Source organism: Alexandromys fortis, unplaced genomic scaffold (assembly GCF_014885135.2).
Source record: "Alexandromys fortis isolate MF-2015 unplaced genomic scaffold, M_Fortis_MF-2015_v1.1 scaffold_137, whole genome shotgun sequence".
In the NCBI taxonomy this organism is placed as follows: domain Eukaryota; kingdom Metazoa; phylum Chordata; class Mammalia; order Rodentia; family Cricetidae; genus Alexandromys; species Alexandromys fortis.
Window position 1 is genome coordinate 2738659 of NW_026068009.1, and position 20728 is coordinate 2759386.

A 20728-nucleotide genomic window follows, 5' to 3' on the forward strand; every position below is an offset into this window, starting at 1 on the left:
CAAACAGTTCACATAAGTGCTGTATCTATCTGTGTGTGGATAGTGGGTGGAAAGACAGGAATGTCCCCTCACTTCCTTCCTTCTTCTCATCTTCCATCGACCAAAATCTACTCTTAACTATTATATCTTCCTCTTTTGTCCTGGTCATCATGTGTTCAAAGCTCCTTGAAATCAGGACACAGTTTTCATGACTTTGAAAAATACTTTACAATATAACATTTGCATTTCTTATTAAAAATAACAGAACTCAGGAAGCTATTTGCAATTGATACCTGTTTGGAAAGTCTGTTTTCTCCACCAGAGTGTCACTGACTGTATCAACTATAATCCAGGGTAGCTCCTATGCCCAGGAGAAGTTGGCCAACACAAAACAGGTTCCATGGTTTTTTGCCTGTATGTTTTTGTGTTTTGTTTTGTTCTGTTTGTCTTATTGGTTTTTCTTTCCTTTCTTTAGCTTGCTTTGATTTTCATTTGTTATTTCTTTTTGTTGTTTATATTTTTCTGGGGATTTTGTGAGAGAGAGAAAGAATATGAAGTTGAGTAGGTAGGGATATGGGAAAGACCTGAGGGGAGTTAGGGGAGGAGAAAAATATAATCAAAATCAATTGCATGAAAAACATGTTCACCTGACCAACTATGAAAGAAGTGATCTTTTATGCTTTAAGTACAGATTTGTCCCTCACAGTCTCAAGTTTTGAATGCATGATCTGGGTCTAATGATACCAGCTTGAGAACAGTAAAACTGAGAAAATGGCACAAGTAGGTCACAAGAGTAGAGCCTTAGGAGGTCATAGTCTAGCACTTGTTCTAGTGAAATTTTTCTTCCTTATCAAGCACCATGTGAACATCTCATGCTATACCATTGTAGTGGTTTGGATGAAAATGTCTCTGCTAGACCCAGGGGGAGTGCCACTATTAGGAAGTGTAGCCATGTTGGAGTAGGTGTGGTCTTGTTAGAGGAAGTGTGTCACTAGGGTGGGCTTTGAGCTTTCAGAATCTCAAGTCAGGCCCAGCTGCTCACTCTCTCTTCTGCTGCCTGCCAATCCAGATGTAGAACTCTAGGCTTCTTCAGAAACATGTCTACCAGCATGCTACCATGTTTTCTACAATGATAATAACAGACTAAACCTCGAACCTGTATGCCAGCCCCAATTAAATGCTTTTCTTTATAAGAGTTGCTATGGCCATCATGTCTCTTGACAGCAACAAAACCTCAACTAAGACAGAAAGTGGTACAAGAGACTGGAATGTTCCTGCAATTGCCCTGACAATGTTTTTGTTTGGAGGAATATGGAACACTTTGAGACTTGGGACTAGAAATCAAGGGGATATTTTAAACTGGACTTAATGGGCCTTACTCCTAAGAGCATGGAAGGCCATGGTGCTAAGGGTACTCAAACTGTGATGGTCTAGTTCCAAAGATTTTAGAGGCATGAATATTAGTATGTAGTCTAGAAATCATTCTTGTGGTATTTTGTCAAGAATTTGGCTGCTTTCTGCCTTTGTCCAAAAAAATATGCTTGAGACCATTTAAAGAGTTATGGATTAACAGCTTCTGCAGAAGAGATTTCCAGACAGCCTAATAGTGACTGTAGTGGTTGGTTATTAGTGGCTATGCTCATACAGATCTACACTTTAAAAAAAAGGGAATAATCTGAAGAGTAAGGAAAAATAGAAAATGTATAGTTTGTAAAGAAAGGGGGTACCAGGAAGTGTAAACAGATTAAAGAAAAACCTGATGCCAAATGAAATAAGGGTAGTAGTGACTTCAGAACAAGATCTCGCCCAGCTATGCTTCCAACTTATGAAAACAAATTAAGGAAAAGTAAAAAGAAATAAAAAAAAAAAGGTTTAGGGCCATGTGTGGTGGTGCACACTTTTAATACCAACACTTGGGAGGCAGTGGCAAGAGGACTTCTGAATTCAAGGCCAACCCAGTCTACAGAGTGAATGCCAGGATAGTCTAGCTTAGATAATAACAGAAAACATCAGCAAAAGAAAGTTGATAAAATATATATATACATATATATTATATCAACTTTATTATNTATTTGAATGAGGGGGCCATGTTCCAGGCCAAGCAAGCAGCAGAATATGACATCTTCTGGCTTTAGAATCATGGATAAAAGAAAGGGGTTATGGAATCTTCTTCCAAGAAAAAGGAAAGCCGCTGAGGTCAGACACATTTCAGGAGTGTCCCTGCGTGGAGACCTAGAAAAGCCATTGAGTGAAACTTGGAAGGTGAAGCCTGGGTTTCCTTGGAGACCCCAGGATGTTGGAAATGCCACAGCCATGGGTACCTACAGAGGAAAGCTGCCAGACGGGTGTGGAGCCAGTTCAAGAGGAAGAAGAGTGTTGCAGTCAACAAAGCTGAAAGGAATTGGAGATCTGAAGAGCAGTTTGACATCCGACATAGAGATGTCGTGTATAGAGATTTGTCCAGCTGGTCCATTATTTCCTCATTATGCTTCCTTTTGGAACAATAATGAATATGATTAGCCATTATATGTTGGAAGTATGTGGTCTGCTTTTTTACTTTGATTTTATAGTTAAGAGATTGCCAGGAGTCTTCGAAGAGACCTTGGACTTTGACTCCCACTTCCAGAAATTAACTGTTTTTCCCTGCTTCCCTGCTGTAAAAGCCTGACGTTCTCTAAAACTATGGACTAAAATCAATCCTTGCTCCCTTAATGTTGTCTGGGTCATGTATGTTGTCATAGAAAAGTGAAACTAATAGATTGTTGGCTTACTCACTGTCATGCCTCATCTAAGTAAAAAAAAAAAAAGTTGTGTTCTTTTTCCTAAACTACGATAATTTCTGCACAGGTGATTATTCATGGGAAAATCTTGACATTATCTGAAGTTGAGTTCATGCAATGTGTGATACAGTCTAAGCACTGCAGAATTTTAAATCACTGAAAAATGTGGTGGCTTCATTTAGAAAGCTGAAATGACTAATTGTGCAATTTTACAGAACGCAAGTGTCAATTAAAACTTGATTTCACTGATCACCCTGGAAAATAGCCTACGTCCTTAGGAGTCAGATGGACACTCTGTCTCTTGGTTTTTCATGGGAGATATTCTGCATTTCTGATTGCTTGCGTGAAGCAAAATTATAATGAGAATAATAGCATATGTGGAGAATAATGGGTTTACATGAAGTCCTTGTTATGTACCCATCCCTCTTTTAACTACTTTCTATTGCCTCCCTTTGAGCCAATAATCTATGAAGCATATGATTATGATTAGAGAATTTTGTAAGTAGAGCAAAGTTCAGTGTCTTGCTCAAAAATCACTGTGGAGGTAAGAGACAAAGAGAATCTTATCACTGACCAAGCAGGTACCCGCTCTGTGCCCAGTCCCCAGAAGCCAGAGGTCTGCACTGTTATAAACTGTTTGCTATCGTATCCCAATCCCATGGTTCTGACATCTGGCTTGAAACATTCATATTGTCACACACAGTGACAGTGTGCGGAGATCCAGTTTACATATCAGTGGTGTGCAGACAAGTTCACACGAAAATCTGTGATTATTATTAGATAATCTTTTTTTCAAACAAGTTTTCTATAGCTTGTTAGTTCATTCAAAACTGAACATACGTGTATGAAAATATTTTTTCATAAACCACTTGTTAAAAGTCCTTTTGAGCTGATAGTGTGTAGGCCCATATTTCTATATGGTGTGGCAGCCAGGCTCTGAAGCCATGGGCCCCACTTGAGGTGGTCACGTAGACCTGCAGACAGGCTGTCACTGCCCTCAACAATAGCCAGGGTGTGCTGCTCCTTCCTCCTTTGTTATAAATGTAGATCGCCTGCAGAGAGGTGTCTGCCAAAGCTGATGACTTAGTGGCAGGTGCTGCCCTAACCACACATTCCCTGAAAAAAGAATATTAATGAGGTATCCACCTCGGTTGATTAAGGGGAGGGGGGGGTATTAAGAGATGTTTGATACAATAAACGTGGTGCTGACCACTGAACCCCGAGATGAAAGAAAACGTGGTGCTGACACTTATAATCCTCACATTCAGAAAGCTGAGGCAGGAGGATGATAAGTTCAAGAAGAGCCTGGACTATAGTAAGACCCTTCACAAAACAACAAACAATATATGTGCGTGCACACACACACACACATCACATACACACACACACCAAACAATACATGTGCGTGTGCACACACACATTTTTCTTTTACCATAGTCATATTAACTCCAGAGGCTAGACATGAGGATCAGGTGAGCCTAGAATTTCAAGGTCATGTAGCTTACATTCCAATAAGAAAGACGAGATTAAAAAGGAACCTTTCCTTCCTCACTTCTCATGTCTAGAGACAGTAAACAAATACAATGAACTATGTACCAGTGCACTGACACAAAGCAAAGAGCTGTGATGTCATGTTTATAGGCAGAAACATTTAAGGTGGCACAATTAAAGCAGGGCATGAAAGGGTGGCTGCTCCTGTCTTCTCGTATTGTGTTGGCTCATTCATGCCGTCAACAAAGAAACTGAATCAAAAAGTTAAAAAGAAGAAATGAACAAGTAAATGACTTGTTGTATTCTATTGAGTGCCACAATATTGTTTGGGAGCTTTAGGCCGCATTAGCTAGATAATGTAATCAATAAAAACATATATACATATATATACATATATTTTATATATACACACCCATGACATGGAAGAGCAAGATAAAGAGAGTCCCAGCGAGAAGAAGGAACATGTGTCTGGAACCCTGATGTAAGAGGGATGATTTCAAAGACGACCAGTACATTTGGAAAATGACAGGAGGGTCATTTATGAGTAGCAGCAGGTGAACATAAACAGTCAGTGCCATTATCCTGATGGCCTTATTCTGGATGTTTTTATTTGTGTGGCTGCTTACCTGAGCAGTTGGTGGGTGCTAGTCAGTGGACTCCAGCTCTCTGACCAGGAGCTAGTTTATGAATTTCACTTTTTATCATACATGTTCTATACACTTACCATATGCAGAGCAGTATATTAACCACTCGGGATACAAAGAATACATTCCTGTAGCAGCCCTCATAAAGGTCAAGTGACGGCCACAACAAACAGGTAAAGAGAATTCAGAGCTCAGACTGCTCGGAGACAATCTACGAGCTTAGACACACTGACTCTGGGGCTCTTGTTTCCCAAGAAAGCCATCTGGAGGACTTTCAATGTCTTTCCCTATCACAAACTGCAATCCACTTACAAACAGTGGCGGGATCCGTCTGATGGTTCCATCCCGTTTTCCAGAGGCGTATCTGTCAACATGTATACCACTCGTTTCTAGTGTGGTCTCTGATAGGGTTTGAAACATTTCTAAACAAATCCTGGAGTCTCTGGCTCTCCCGGTTTTCGTCAGTTAATTACTCTTCCAGAAGATGTGATTTCCTGGGATTCAGGGAGCTGTCATTGCTTCCTGTTAATTTATTCAGGGCTGAACAGTTACATTGATTAGACAACTCCACAGCACAGGGCTTGCTGCTTCTGGTCTTGCTCTCTTTGCATTTTAATGCATCTGATGATGGAAGAGTGGAGCTGGTGTGCCTTCTACTATCGCCTCTTTCTCCATCCAAACACAGGCTTGCAGCTCTTGATAGGAGTGGGTGTTGTTTGTGTGTAGGATGAGAAGGGGGTCCTCTTAGTCAGTGTGAGCATCCCTAAAGCTTTGATGGAACAGATTTATGAGGATAAGAGTTCTGTATGCAAGGAAGAACATTGTATTAAAAGTGGCATTTTGAAGGATGATGGTGGTACCGCATTTGTGCACCTAGCCACTGGCATGGGAAAAGTGCTCAGGTGAGTTCCTGACATTTCTGCATGAACTGCAATCAGAGTGATGGAATGTGTCCTGGCAGACGATGTTTAACAGGACAAAGCTCAGAAGAGCCCAGGAAGACTGGAAAGACTGTTGACTTGTAAACACCCGGCCCTGCCACATTCAGTGTTGTAACACATTAGGTACCTTTCTGAGCTTTTTGCTTCTTTTCTCTCTGATCATGCTGGAAACAGTTTTGTTATTGCTTGGATGCACTCCAGAAGAGCACAAAGAACTTCAAAATGCCACTCCAGAGAAAAGAGAGTAAGAAATCTGGCTCTGAGAGCTCTTGGCGAACAGAGAAGATGTTCCCAAGGAAGCCTCAAGACGAAATGTCTTCTCCAGACTCTAATATCTAATGTTGCAACTGCAGCCGTTGCTTACAGTAATTTTTGCTCTTATTCCCCTCTGCTACCTTAAGGCTGCTTTAAAAGCCAGCTGCTCTCTTCAGTTTAAGTCGGTGGTGCATAAGAGGAAGAGAGGAAATAGGAAATCAGCAATTCACTGGACAGAAAGCAGAGCAATTAGCAGATTGAAAGTTCAGAAAATGAAGTGGAAGAGAGCCTGGAATGATGCCAAGAAAACATCAGCTGGCACCAGTGGTTTGGTTTTGCTGCTGGGCTTGGTTCGTGAACAGAATGTCTCTGTCTTGCTTGGGGCCCAAGACTCTCTAGTCCCCCTGGATCCTTCCCCAACTCTCCCTACAAGCCCACTGGCTCAGAGAGGTGGCCGCAGGCTCTGGTCCCCTACAAGTGAAAGAGTAAAGTCAGGCTCTGGTCCCTTACAAGTGAAAGAGTAAAGTATGGTTGTCATGCAGGCTAATAGGAATTAAAGCATGCTCCAGGCAAGTCTAGTTCTGAGAAAAGATAGTGGGGGGGCGGGGCAGTCCCACAGATGCCCTGGCTTCCCAAAAGCCTGCATTTATCGTCAGCTGAGGAATAAATGGTTGGGTGCAGAAGTTGTCTTCAAAGCAAACCGTGCCTCCCAGTGTAACGTTTCCAGACCAAGAACGACACTGACTTCCAGAGAGAAGTCATCCCTACACATGTATATGGCTTTCCCAAGAACCTTAGTGTTGTCATCGTGGGTGAGGTCTGCCAGTGTTTCTCGGGCCTTTGAGTGCTCGTCTCATTTCACAGATGCATCTCCACAATGAACAGCCTGGAAGAACAAGAGCAGCCATGTCCCCTTAACTGGGCTGGAGGTTGGAAGTCTTTACCAAAGCAAGAAGACTAAGACAGAATTCTTCTAACTCGCACCGATTCACTTATCACTGCCGTCTCTGATCGCTAGCACGAGACAAGTTTGAAAGGTTAGCTGACAGACAAAAGGATGGGGGAAAGAAAAACATAAGAATAGATCATCATTTTCAAGTAATGCCTGTAGGCAAATTTTCAGCTGGTGCTTAGATAGTTTGTCTCACAAGGTAGAGTGGAACATTTCTTGAAAACCCTCATCTTCTTCAACGCAGACCATAGCAAGCATGCCGATAGTCAGAAAGAGGTGTTCATGTGACTGTGCTTGAGCCATGGCCACCTTTGCTCATCTATGAAATTCTGCAGCGTTCTGTAGCCGCAAGCTCTGATCATCTGAGAGTTAGAACTTTTCAGCTTTAAGAAGGTACAATAGAAATTTACACCTATAGTAGCCATATCCTTATCTTTGAGTTTAGACCACCCCCGTAGCCAGCAACTTGCAGTGGAATGCTTGGGCAGTGAGCGTTAGCTCACAGTCAGCCCCATAATCCATGTGAACAGCCAAACTTCTACTGTGTGTTTGGCAGCTATGCATGACATGCAGTAAGCTAGAGTATGAGAAGTGTTTTGGGCTTATGTTCCTTTTGGCATGCTGTCCTATCATAAGTCAAGGTGTAATTAAACTTCATAATTTCTGAGAAATACATGTCTCCTAATTCCTTTATTTCCATGGATGTTTACTGAGTACCCTTTTTAAGCCAAGTCCCGAGGACACATCCGTGAACAATGTCAATGAAAAATTAAAAACGTACCAATGAGCAAGTCAATATTTAGGGCATCATATGGTGATTCCTGTTATAGAGAAAACCAGAAAATGTAAAGGGAGGGGCAAATGAGGTGGGTGGGAGACACGCGGGCTGGTCTTCAATATAGTTAGGAAAAACCCGACTGTGAAGAGAAAATTTGATCACACAGTGGTTGATCCCGGAAGAAATCAAGACAAAAGGTCTTAAGTAAGTTAGTATAATCAAAGAATAGCACAGAGGCTGGTGTGTACCAGGGAAAATAGTAGATATGGCGTCTGTGAGCTACCTCATGCCAACCTCAAAGGGCTACTTTGGGCATTGTGACTTTTCTTCAGTTGAATGGGAGCCATGGCAGGGTTCTGAACGTAGAAATACCTTTGCACTTGGCAGTCACGACTCCTCTAATTGCTGTGCAAAGAGTAAGGAGGAGATAGGAATGAGTTAAAAATATTTCTGTTTTGCAGAGGATCTGAGTTCAGTTTCCAACATCCATGTCAGACGGCTGCCTGTAATGTCAGAACAGGCAATCTGGAACCTTCTTCTAGCCATCACAGGCACCGCACACACATAGCATATATATATTCACACAGACACATAAACACATACCAGAAATAAACAGGATTCCTGACTATTATGGATTGGACATGAAGTGTACCCACAGGTTGGAGAGATGACTCAGGGGTTAAGAGTTTTTCCTGTTCTAGTTGAGGACCCAGAAGTTTTTACACATGGTGCAGCTCACAACCACTTATAACCAAAGCTCCAGGAGATCCAGCACCTTCTCCTGGGCTCCATACATGTGCACACAAGCAGACACACACATTTTTTAAATAATAATAATTAAAACCTTAAAAGAAAGAGACAATAGGGGGTATCAGAATAAACACTGTAGTAGAAAACCCACTTCTGGGCTCTGCAATAACAAAGCAACCAGTTGCTGATGGTAAGAAAAGGGACTCTGTAAGATGCATCATATTTGGGGAGTGTTTGAAGGTAACAGCCACAGGATACGCCCTTGGATACAAACCATTTGGGTATCATGGTTTCATGACTGTGTAGGTGGACACTGTCCCGTCTACTTCCCATCCCTAGCTAATCACAGAGCAATTCTTAATTTATTATGGTAATTTTCAATTAACTCTAATTAGAGCCTGCAACATTTTTAAGCAACAGGGATGTTCCTGGTAGCAACATGTCAAATATTTCTCCACCTCCTGTTCATCTTTACCCTCTGCGAACTATTTGTCTCTCGCTTCCCATAGCGCTTCCAGACGGCATTGTGGGAGCTACCGTATTCGGCAGAAGAGACCATCTGTCCCCAAGTCACATGGCTAGCTGTCTTTCTATGAAAGTGTAACTTACAGCTGACTCCAAGTCCTTCCAGGTAATAAAATTCCTCATCTATGCGGTGGCTTCTTCCCCGTTTCTCAAAACTACATGTTAACAAAAGGTCACCAGCTGGCTCTGGTTCCCTGTGTGCTTTGCGAGGTAATATACTTCAGCAAAGGAAAGCTTAACTAAAGGTCAAGCTGCAAAATCTATTTTTTTCTGACTATAAAATACTGAACATTTCCTTAGATTCATAGACGATGCCTTATCAGCCTGGATGGCCACAACTATTCCTTAAAACCAATGAGGCATTTTTAGCATGAGGACATGAAGCAGAAGCAGCCAGGGGTGCACCAAGACTTTTATCAATTGGAAGATGGTTTTGTTCACCATGACATCCTCAGGAAACAGACATGTCCCCTAAACACACACTTATAAATTAAAACAAGCATATTAAGCAAGGCTTTGCTTTAAAAGAGGTAAGGAAGGAAGGAATTTAAAAGAAATTTCCACCAAGGTTTTTTCAATAAATTTTATTCTAAATTTGTAAACCTTCAATTTTAGTATCAAAAAATAAATTCCAAACCAGGTGTGGTAGTGTGTAAACAAAATTCTAGAACGTGGTAGGCTGAGGCAGGAGGATTGATATGAGTTCCAGGCCACTGTAATTTCAGGGGGAGAGCTTGTCTCACAAAAATGAATGAATAAATATCCACTGTAAAATCAAAATATGTTCTTTTTAAAAGAAAAATAAGAAAATTGAGATTACAGCACTTTATAAAACTGTAGAGAGATGTGTCACTGGGGATTCTGGCCCACAACCCACAGCTCAGTCTTCCAGCTACCCATGTCTGATTCTCAGGCTTCAGACCTTTGGATAGTCCTCACTCCAGGTGGGGGTCCCCGGGCCCATGATCACACTACCCTTATTAACTTGAATGTCCTTACTGCTGCCTGAGTATTCCCTGACCAGCCTCAGTTTTTAATGCATTTGCTCCATCTTCTCTTATGTCAGGACGTTTCATTGGCTCATCCAGGCCACTCTACATGTTCCCTCAACAGGTCACAGTCTTTGCCACCACGCATGGCCACTCCACACGTTCCTTTGACAGTGTCATAGTCTTTACCACTCGGCAAATATGTTTTGCGAATTCTTTAAACTACATTTAAGCATATTCATGGCTGGAGATTAGTTCAGTGACACAGGACCTGCCAACCAGATGCAGGACTCTAGGTTTGATCCCCCGCCCCCAGAGCAAAATAAGTCCACACTTTTTCTTTTTCTATAATTTATTTTATTGATTTTCTTCTTGTGCTAATTATTATACAAAGAACATAACAATAGCAATGTTACAAGCAAATGTTTGATCTTTCTTGAATTGGATCATTTCAAGGAAAGCTTATGACGAAGCAAGTGTAAAAGAGGGGACTTGTGGAAGCATGAACTAAAATGTGCACGGTTTGGAGGGGCACGGCAGCCAAAGTCTAGGATGCTAAAACCCTCTCATACCTTGATTAATATGTAATGTCACAGTGTATTGGGGTTAAATTTTTTTAAGGAACGCTATTAATTCAATAAGATTTCTCAGTTGCCACACTTCCGTCAGTTGCCACCCTTTAAGACACACTAGAAAGCCTAAATAACAGTTTTGAAACGGCTTTCTTATACTTGATTTTCTCTTTATATAATAGAATAATATCAATGTAGCACAATTTCTTCCTAGGTTATATATAAAGACGTGCTTTCCGTGGAAACAGCAGCATTGCACGTAGAGAAATGTGAAAATTTACTTTGGTAACTCTACCACTCTAACTGCTAGAAGTGAAATAAATTAAATGTGTCTTGCATCATATTAAAATGGTGCAATGAACAAAATCTATAGCCTTTCTTAAAAAAACGGATTGGTTTAATGAATACATTTGCACCCTGAATTCCAGCAGCACGTTTCTTAACTGAAACTCACCTCTGGCAAAACTCATGGTGTGCATTCCTTAACCATCCCTAAAGCCGAACTTTTTGATACAGTCCAGTGCTGTGCGTATGCCTCTACTCTCTGCCTTGTCTAAATTGCAAGAGAGATGATTACAGTTGGCTTCTGCTTGTGCTTTAAAAGTAAACAACAAAGAAACAGAGCATCTTCTAGATTATTAATTATTTTAGGAATCCAGCATATAAACTTGAACTTGGCCATGGTAGAGGGATAAGGAAGAATCGATAAAGCTTAATGAATAATTGGCAGAAATGAATTGCTTCATTTTGTGTTGTTTGTATGAGCACAGACACACACTATCCCATGAGAATTTTAAAAAGTAAAAAAAAAAAAAAAGCGAAAGGCTAAACAGTATTCTAATTGGAAATGGAGATTTAAAAGAACCCAGAAACTTGCACTTTATAGGGAAGGGGAGAATAAAGGTTGAAAACCAGGCAGGAAGGAAGAATTTTCATTGCTATACCAATTCTTTGTCACTGATATGGCCCCCTAATGTTCTCACGAGTACGTCACTGACAGCATAAGCCTCTTCGGCAGGGGAAATGAGGGCACTGCGCGTCATCTGTGACATGTGACAACCATGCCTCCGTAAAGTCCATGAAGAGGCTATGGAATTCAACACAGAAAACTATCAGCTTAAAAAGGAACTAAAGGATCAGTCTAGGCAGACCTAGGGGGCAACTACCAAACCCACAAGGTGCAGAAGTTTCCCTGACAAAAATAGACTTTTCTTACTAGTAATGTTTTTATACAAATGATGTATTTCATAAAATTTAAAATTTGTTACATTTATAAAAGACTAGTTTGTGCAATTTTCACTCTAACATTTCACAAATACATGGCTACTGGAATTATTTCAACAAGACAGCAGTTGACTCAGATGCTGCTTCAACAGCAGCCCGATGATGGTTAACTGGGCCGCCATCCCATTCATTATGATCCCCACAATAGTGTAACAAAAAAGCTAAATGCATCTTAAAATATTTTGTTTTCTTAAATAACTTAAAAATCTAGATATGCATTAGAGTCAGGTTACTCAGACTGCCTTTAAGAGAAATTACAGATTATTTGCTTAACTGATTAGCAGCTACGCTTTTGCACAAATAATTGGTAACAGCATGCAGGTTAGTAGATTGAGATCATGTTGCAACAAAACAAGTCAGTACAATCATAACGAGGCCCTATATCCAGAAAGAAAGACACTTAGCAATGAGTTTATTATAATAGGCATAAGTAGTTTTGATTTCAGGAACCAAATTCTACAAGCAGGTGTCACGTGCCAATTCACATAGGGCGCATTACATAATGTAGTAGGTGGTGTCGAAATGAATGAAGATGCAGATTTCATATGCCCGGTCTGTGTGGAGGTTTCTGTAAAAGTCTAGAGCATCCTTTGACAGGGCTGCACCGGGAGGGGAGCTTCAGAGGGCGATGCTAATAACCCAGTGCTTTGCTTTTCCACCGTGGAGCTGACTCCAGGATGACTTAAAGCATGCCGAGGAGGGGATGCTAATGAATTCCCCTAGATGGTCTTGTCTAATCATTGCTTCTTTCAAACGTGCCTTTCAGATGGTCTGGCATAGGGTAATTTGAGCTCCTATTCCTGGATGGTATCCTTGTAAATGCCTTCATTGGGCCTAAGTGAAGACCTACATGCCACATAGTGAAGGAAACTTAAAGAGCATTTTAACCTTCAAAATGGTCACGGCTCCCTGCAGATAATATTGAGCAAATTCAGATCAGCAGAAAAGACAGAACTTTCCTTGGATGGTAGTTTTTGCTTACGCACTAACAGGTGATACATAATGTTCAAAGAGAAACCACTGTAATTTCAGTTCAATGGAATGCTTTCTTTTCAAAGTTTCTTTCTGCTCAAAGACACTGAGTATAACAAAAAAATATTTGTAATAACATAATTAAGAATCAAATTTTACTATCATTCAAAAGATTGAGGCTTAGAAAATTAGTTAAGATCAATCTCCTATGTAGAATACAAATAAAGGTTACATTAAGATCATATGATTTATCCTTAGTTCTAATTTTTCTCTAAGATTTAGCTTCTTCTATTTTGAATAAGATGTATCAATTCCACCTCTATATTAAAGTTTTCACAGGCGGATAGAAGTTCATAAATTCAGGCCAAAGGAGATTGGGATTTAAATAATTTACAGTTATGACATTACCACTACCTTGTGATTTCATTTTCTCCATCCCTGAATGGAAATCAGCCATCTTAACTCAATTGCATGGATTTTACAGGCTGAGTTAGCATGAAGACTGCAAGCGAATAGACTCTGTGAACCTCCCCAAGCTGGGGAAGATTCGTGTCATAGGCTTAGCCACTGCTTCAACCGAACCCTAGGAGGCAAAAGGCACAGTCTAAACACTACAGAGACATCAGAACTGCTGTCAGAGCAGCCCAAAAACCATGATCAGGTTTCTCTTCTGCAATAAGACTTAATTTTGGACTGTCTGACACTTTCAAAACTATGTTAAATTGCATTTAATTACTTCAACAAAATCCTTGCATATTCAGACAATTCTTTCTTGTATGTTCTTATTGGAGAGTTAGCTAAGGTCCAGATAAACTGGCCTAAATACTAGGCATTGCTTGGTTGTTTACACAAGGCAAGCAAATGCCAAACTAAACTGGCCTAAATACTAGGCATTGCTTGGTTGTTTACACAAGGCAAGCAAATGCCAAACAAACTATTCAAGACGAAGATAGATAGCAACATCAAAAAAAAAAAAAAAAGAAAAAGAAAAAAAAAGCTTTACTTTTGTCCTATTTGTCCTTTAATTTCACTTTGGAAGTCTAGTTCTTCCCCATCTTACATAAAACCTGATAAAATACATAGTTTCCTCAGTCGTTATTGGATAATGAAAATATCTTCATTCACTTTCAACCATTAAGTGCAGCAATAAATACATCCAGCCCAGTGCTGAATTTTATTCGAAGTTAAAGCCTCTTGCCTCTCCTGGGTTATTTACGTGCAGAAGGCTTCAATGGGACTATATTCTATTTCCTTATTTCTCTACCCCACTGCCTCCTCTCCCACCTGATTTTCTAACTCTTATTGGAGCCCCTGAAGGTATGGAGCAGAGGAAGGAAGAAAACGGCAGATAAGGCAATCTGCAGTACTTTCTTCTGGCTCTCACTGATGTCTACTAATCTTTTCTGAACCAAAGAACCAAGGCTGAATCTGACTTGTGTGGGTTCTCAGCTAAGTCTAAAAACCCCCCAGATACGAAGAGACAGGAGAGTGCTTCCAGCCCTGTGGCTGAGTCCTCCTGGGCAGGATATAACACGGCTACAGAAGATGCCTAGATTTAGGAAATTTGGGATCCCCAACCACTGGCATCTATTTCATCTGCTCTATTCTTTGCTTTGCCTTGGCATACAAGGACAGCGTCTGGACCTCCTAGAACTTGGCTCTTCCGATTTCTCTAGAAACTGACTAATCCACCTATATCACTGCTTCAGAAAACCTGGCGAGTGCTCTTTCTGCAATGCTCCAGTGACCCCTACTGAGTCTTGACTTCCTCAAAACCAATACAGAAGCTCGCACAGGGGTTCTGGCTTTCCTGGGTGGACTCTACCAGACACTTTCCACTGCAGCAGTACAAACAAACTGTACAAACAAACAGATGGATTCTATGATTTGTACCTTAGCCTTAGTTTCCTAAAGCATGTCTCTTTTATTTGTTTGATTGTGGCTTTATCGTGTGTATTTGTGTGTGCTTGTGTGTGTGTCTATGTGTGTGTCTATGTGTGTGTATTTGTGTGCATCTGTGTCTGTGTGGGTCTGTGTGTGTATGTGTGAGTATTTGTGTGTGTGTCTGTGTGTGTCTGTGTGTGTGTGTCTGTGTGTGTCTGTGTGTGTTGGGCATGGGGAGTTGGTATGGAGCTCAGGATTGTGTCAAGTTGATAATCCTATTTCAGTCTTCTGTGTGATGGGATTACATGAGTTCACCACCACACACAACTCTGTAAGTCTCTCTTTTTCATTCAAAAATAGAGAAATAGAAATGGAAGGTCTTTTAGTCATTTTCCAAAACAAGACAACTAATAAAAGCAATGGTGCCATCTATCATGGCAGGGGTCATGGGGGTAGGCATACAAGTAGCTGGTCCTTTTCATCCAAATCCAAAAACCAGAGTGGGATAAATTCCGGTGTTCCGTTCACCTTCTCCTTTTTATTCAGTCAAGGATCTCAACAGTAAAATGGTGCCACCCACATTCAAGATTATTCTTTCTACTACAGGTAAACCTCTCAGGAAACACCCAGATCACAGCATAAAGAAGGCCGAGAACCACTGCTATAAGATTAAAAAAAAAAGACCCTCCATAGTCATGAATTGACAATTAATATGTATTGCAGGAAGCCATTTATACATTCAAGGCAATCTTAATAATAATTCTGTAGCACTTTTCAAGATACTTAAAAAGCAAATCCTAACATTTACATGGAAACACAGAAGATCCTGAATAACCAAAGCAAGAGCAGTAGTGGAGGCATCTAAATTCCTGATTGCTATGTTTACAACACTAATACAGTACTGAAGTGAAGACAGACATGGAGATCAACGGAATAGAGTAGTAAATAAAGAAATTAACCCAGACAGCTACACTGTCTAATCTTCGGAAAAACACATTGGGGGGGGGGGGCGGAGGAACGTATTGAGAAACTCTCATGTCCACACATAAAAATAAAATAAAATAAAACTAGACCTGAATTTCTCACCTTACACTCACACAAAATCTACTCAAAATAGATCAAAGACTTGATGTAAGACCAGAAACAGCTAGCAAAAAATCAGAGACAAAACACATTAAGATGTTGACCCAGGCTTGGATTGTGTGAAAAGCATTCCAGAGGCAAAGGAGTAACCCGGAAGACTGGTGCACGGATTGCACAAAGGTAAAGCTTCCTCCTGGCAAAGTACTTGCAGAGAGAAGACACAGTATATAGGAAAAAGTGGGAAAAATTTTGACAACTATATCTGACAGGGAATTGTTGTCTGGAATCTGTAAACAACTCCAAAAAATAAACAGCAAAACATCATCCTTTGAATAAATTGGCAAATAACTGAATAAATAGATCTAGTCATAAAAAAATTAAAATGGACAATAAAATTTTTTTAAAACATTCGACAGCCTTATCCTTATCAAAATTATACAGAGAACCCATGGTGTTCCAGTCATTAAGTCTACTGTCAAGACAGCAGACAACAGAGAGTAGGGGCTAGAATACTCACGCACTGCTGGTGGGAATACAAACTGTGGAGAGCATCACGGCGACTCCTCAAGGTAAGCATAATACACCCAGTTAGTTGTACCACTCCTGAGTGTATGTCTGAAGTGTATATGGGCATACCATAGAGATACTTGCATATCTATGTCTATTACTGCGCTATTCGTGATGGCCAAGATATGGAAGCAGCCTACAGATCCACCAACAGATAAGCAAATAAAGAAAATGTGCTACATCCAAGCAACAGAACTGTATGTGGCCTTAAGAAATGAAAAATGACAAAACAGCATAGCATGTGTCATCGTTTGTCTTATCTATAAAACAAAAATAAAATATCTGTACTCAAAAAAAAGAAATGAAAAAATGACATTTTCAGGAAAATAGATGGAACCAACGATAATTACGTTAAGCAAAGTAAGTCAGACTCAGAAAGACAAATACACTAATTGTCTCCTATGCAGAACTGAAATTTAAATTATACACACACACACACACATATGACATAATAGGAAGAGGAACATGAAAGAAAAGAAGAGGCATAGATGGAGGAGAAAGGAGGAACAAGAGAGAAAGGGGTAGAATGTAACTAGAAGAAAGGACTATTAAAAGTAAGAAAGGGGACCAGGATAGGCACTAGAAAGAAAAATAAAAACAAAGTATAATGACATCCCCATCATTCCTAATCCAACAATGACTGTAATCAATGACTATAAGGTGTATATATGAAAATGTCACAGTGAAACACAATCCTTTGCACACTAAAATATGGTGAAAAATAAAATATAATAAAATCAAAAAAAGATGAAAATAAGGATATTGTCTTGTTCCACCAAGTCAAAGAAATTATTCATTATTTAAATGTGTATATATAATATGCTTTAAATACAATTTTTAATATAGTGACTTGTTTTTAAAACAAATAAGGTAAACCCAGTTCTTTTCCCTACTATTATTATCCAGAGTGACAGGCTGCCATCCTCACAAAAGTGTCCATTGCAGCTGAGCATATTCCCCCATCCCCCTCCACCCTCCCTTTATTCACCCCACCCAGACCCTTTGCTGTCAAGTCTCTAGTAAATACATGTTAAATATATTTAACACCTAGGACCCACAGAAGAGAGGAAATATGCCTCTAATATGGGTGGTACAACAATTTTTAAAAGAGGATTAAAAAGCTATTTTCCCATTCACTTCTTTTCAGTGTAGGGAGTTTAGAAGTTGACATTTGTAGCTATGGAAATAAGGAATGAAATGGTTAACCTATTATTTCAAGACACCAAGCATCTCAAAAATCTAAAAGGAGTGAACCAAAGTATGTTAAGTGGACTCCATCTAAGATGTGATCTCTAAATACATCCTACACTTGCTGTGGCCTCTGATTCTTCCTGCCCCGGGGCCAGGATTGGTTCGAGGGTAGTGGAGAGCCACCTCTGAACATTCTGGGGCATTCTTTTCCCTTTGGGTCTGGAATGATTGGGAATGGCTGCTTTCTCGGCTCTTATTCTTCTCTGTACCCTCAGGGAAACGGGCATTTTTCTCCTGTCAAAAGAAGAAAAAAAAAGAGGGAGTGAGATTAACTTTTTTTTTTCTAAAGAATGCAGTTACAGAGCCATGACACAACCCATTCAGACCATTAAACACCCTCTGCCAACAGTGGGAGAGAACACCACAGCTAAGTCATTTCATGCCCAATGTCCCTGGAGTCCGCGCTGACAGGGGAAGGGAAGACATTGATCATGAGTTTTATTTGCTCTGAATTCCTTCCAGTGTTGGTGATGCTACGCGCTATGAGAGCTCTATCCCTGAGAAGCAGTGTTTGAAGGACCCGTGATTGCCTTGCTTTCTATGTAAAGTGGGAAAGTATAAAAATAAACGCATCTTGTCTCAGCTGGAGCTATCTTTAGTTCAACTTGAAACTGACCCCTCCCCCATTTTCTACTGCTGCCCTGAAAAGACCCATGGGAAAATACCCAACCTTGTTCTAGAAAGTCAGGGTCTTAATGCCCTAGATAGCTGCATCATTTGGCTTTTGTTGATTGGCTTCTTGATTGCTTTACTTTATTCTACAGCTGCCAACCAGGATATAGGTTTTTGTTTTTTTTTTTTTTGTTTTTTTTTTTTTTTTTGCCTTTAAAAGCTCCTTGCAATGCATTCAAGGTTGACCTGTGAGAAGTGTTTCTCTCCAGGCAGTCTCAAGCCACCAGCCAGCTTAATACAGACTCTCAATTCGACCTTTGGACCTGCTGAGCGGTTTTTGAGTCTCTGCCCCCCAACATCTGGAGGTCTCACTAAGATCCTTTGGATCCCCTTGCGAGTTTCACCAAACCCACAGGACTAGTCCAACACAACGTTTCTATAATCGTTCAACTAACCAGTTCAACTACCCCCATTCAGATTAAACAATACCTAATGATACTGGAAGTAAGAAAAGGAATTTCTCTCAATTATTGCCTGGCTTGGAGAGACCAACCTCCAGGGGTTCTGCCTGTCATCCTGGAATACACCTCTCCTGCCTATGAAAAAAAAAATCTAAGATCTCTGATTTCAGACCAACTTAAAATCTAAGGAAAGTAAATATAAGTTCATCTACCCCAGAGTCCCAAACCACACACTCTCATTCTGATTCCTCCAGAGCAGCAGGTGGATCCGGTCTTGGACCAGAAAGATATATTCTTTAGCCTCGCATTGGCAGAGGTGAGTTAATCTATCTTTGCTTTTGAAAGGACAGACCCAGAAGAAGGGTACAATGTATAGCTTATCTGGACCAGATTGTTCCAAGAATTGAAAAACTTTCCAACCATGTGTGATGAGGCATAATTGCTGACCTCCTACCATTCAACCAGAAGTTTCTCATAACCATACTCTCACAATATATATAGATGACCTCCTCCTAGCCCCTAAAACGGAAATAGATTATAAAAAGGCCACAGGGGGACTGCTGCTAGAGTTACAGACCTCAAGCTACAGAGAATCGCTAAGAAAGCCCAGTTCTGTACATTCAAAGCTGCCTATCTCTGCTATAAGCCGGGGAAGAGGCAAAAGGAGCCCGTCTCAGAGTGGGATTGCTGCCATCTTTAAGATCCCCACCCCAAAGACCAAGAGTTGAGTTCAAGAGTTCCCAGGAGCAGCTGGGTAGCACTACCTCGGGAAACCAGGCATTTTCAAAATAGCAAGGCACCAGCACAAAGGGGGCCCCTGAACCCCTAATCTAGACTGAGACTGAACAGAAGACATCGAAACTTTCAGATGTCTCAAAATCTCTTCATCTATTTGTCCATAGAACAAACGGCATGGCAAAAGGGGTTCTAACTCAAATTTTGAGGCCTTGGAGACACCTACCCAAATGACTGGATCTGGTAAGCCCAGACTAGCCCACTTGTCTAAGAGCTATAGAGGTTACCGCTATCCTAGTGAAAGAAGCAGGCAAGTTGACTCTGGGTCAGGATGTGATATTCACAGCACACTGCATGGTTGAGGCCCTCCTCTGAGGAACACCAGGACACTGGCTTTCTAATGCCCATGTGACCCTTGTGTACCAAGCCCTATGTCTGGCCCACCCTCAAGTCCAATTTGAGAAACCCATCACCATCAACCTGTCTGCCTTCTTGCCTGATGACCATCAGCAGGTTCTCATCCATGAATGTCTCAAGGTAACCACAGTGGTCCAGGGTACCTGCCCAGACCTAGCAAACATCTCTTAGAACGTTCCTGATACAGCACTCTGCACGGATGGGAGTAGCTTCTTTAAAGATAGAACAAGGTATGTGGAGGCTGCCATAGTTACTTTGAACTGAAACTGTTTGTGCCTAAGTTAAGGTTTCTATTGCTGCAATGAAACACCATGAGCAAAGAGCAAGTTGGAGAGGAAAGGATTTATTTGGCTTATACTTAGCATTGCTCTTCATCACTGAAGGAAGGACAGGAACTCAAACAGGGCAGGATCCTGGAGGCAGGAACGAATACAGAGGCCATGGAGAGATATACTTACTGGCTTGCTTCTCATGGCTTGCTAAGCCTGCCTTCTTATAGAACCTGGGACCAGCAGCCCAGGGATGGCATTACCCACCATGTACTGGGCCTTCCCCCTTTGACGACTAAATGACTAAATGCCTTACAGGTAGATCATTGGAGCCTATGATCATCTGGTAAGATACCTCAACCCAGTGTTGCCTGACACTCCATGATACAACCAAGAGAAAATAGGGGTGCACAAAGAAGAAATGGACAACTCAAACCCACTGGTTGGTAAAGGACCTCAGAGGAAAAAACCATTCTCCTAGAAACAGTTGACAGGACTCTGGTAACTAACCTTCATTCAGCAAGCTACTCACCTGAG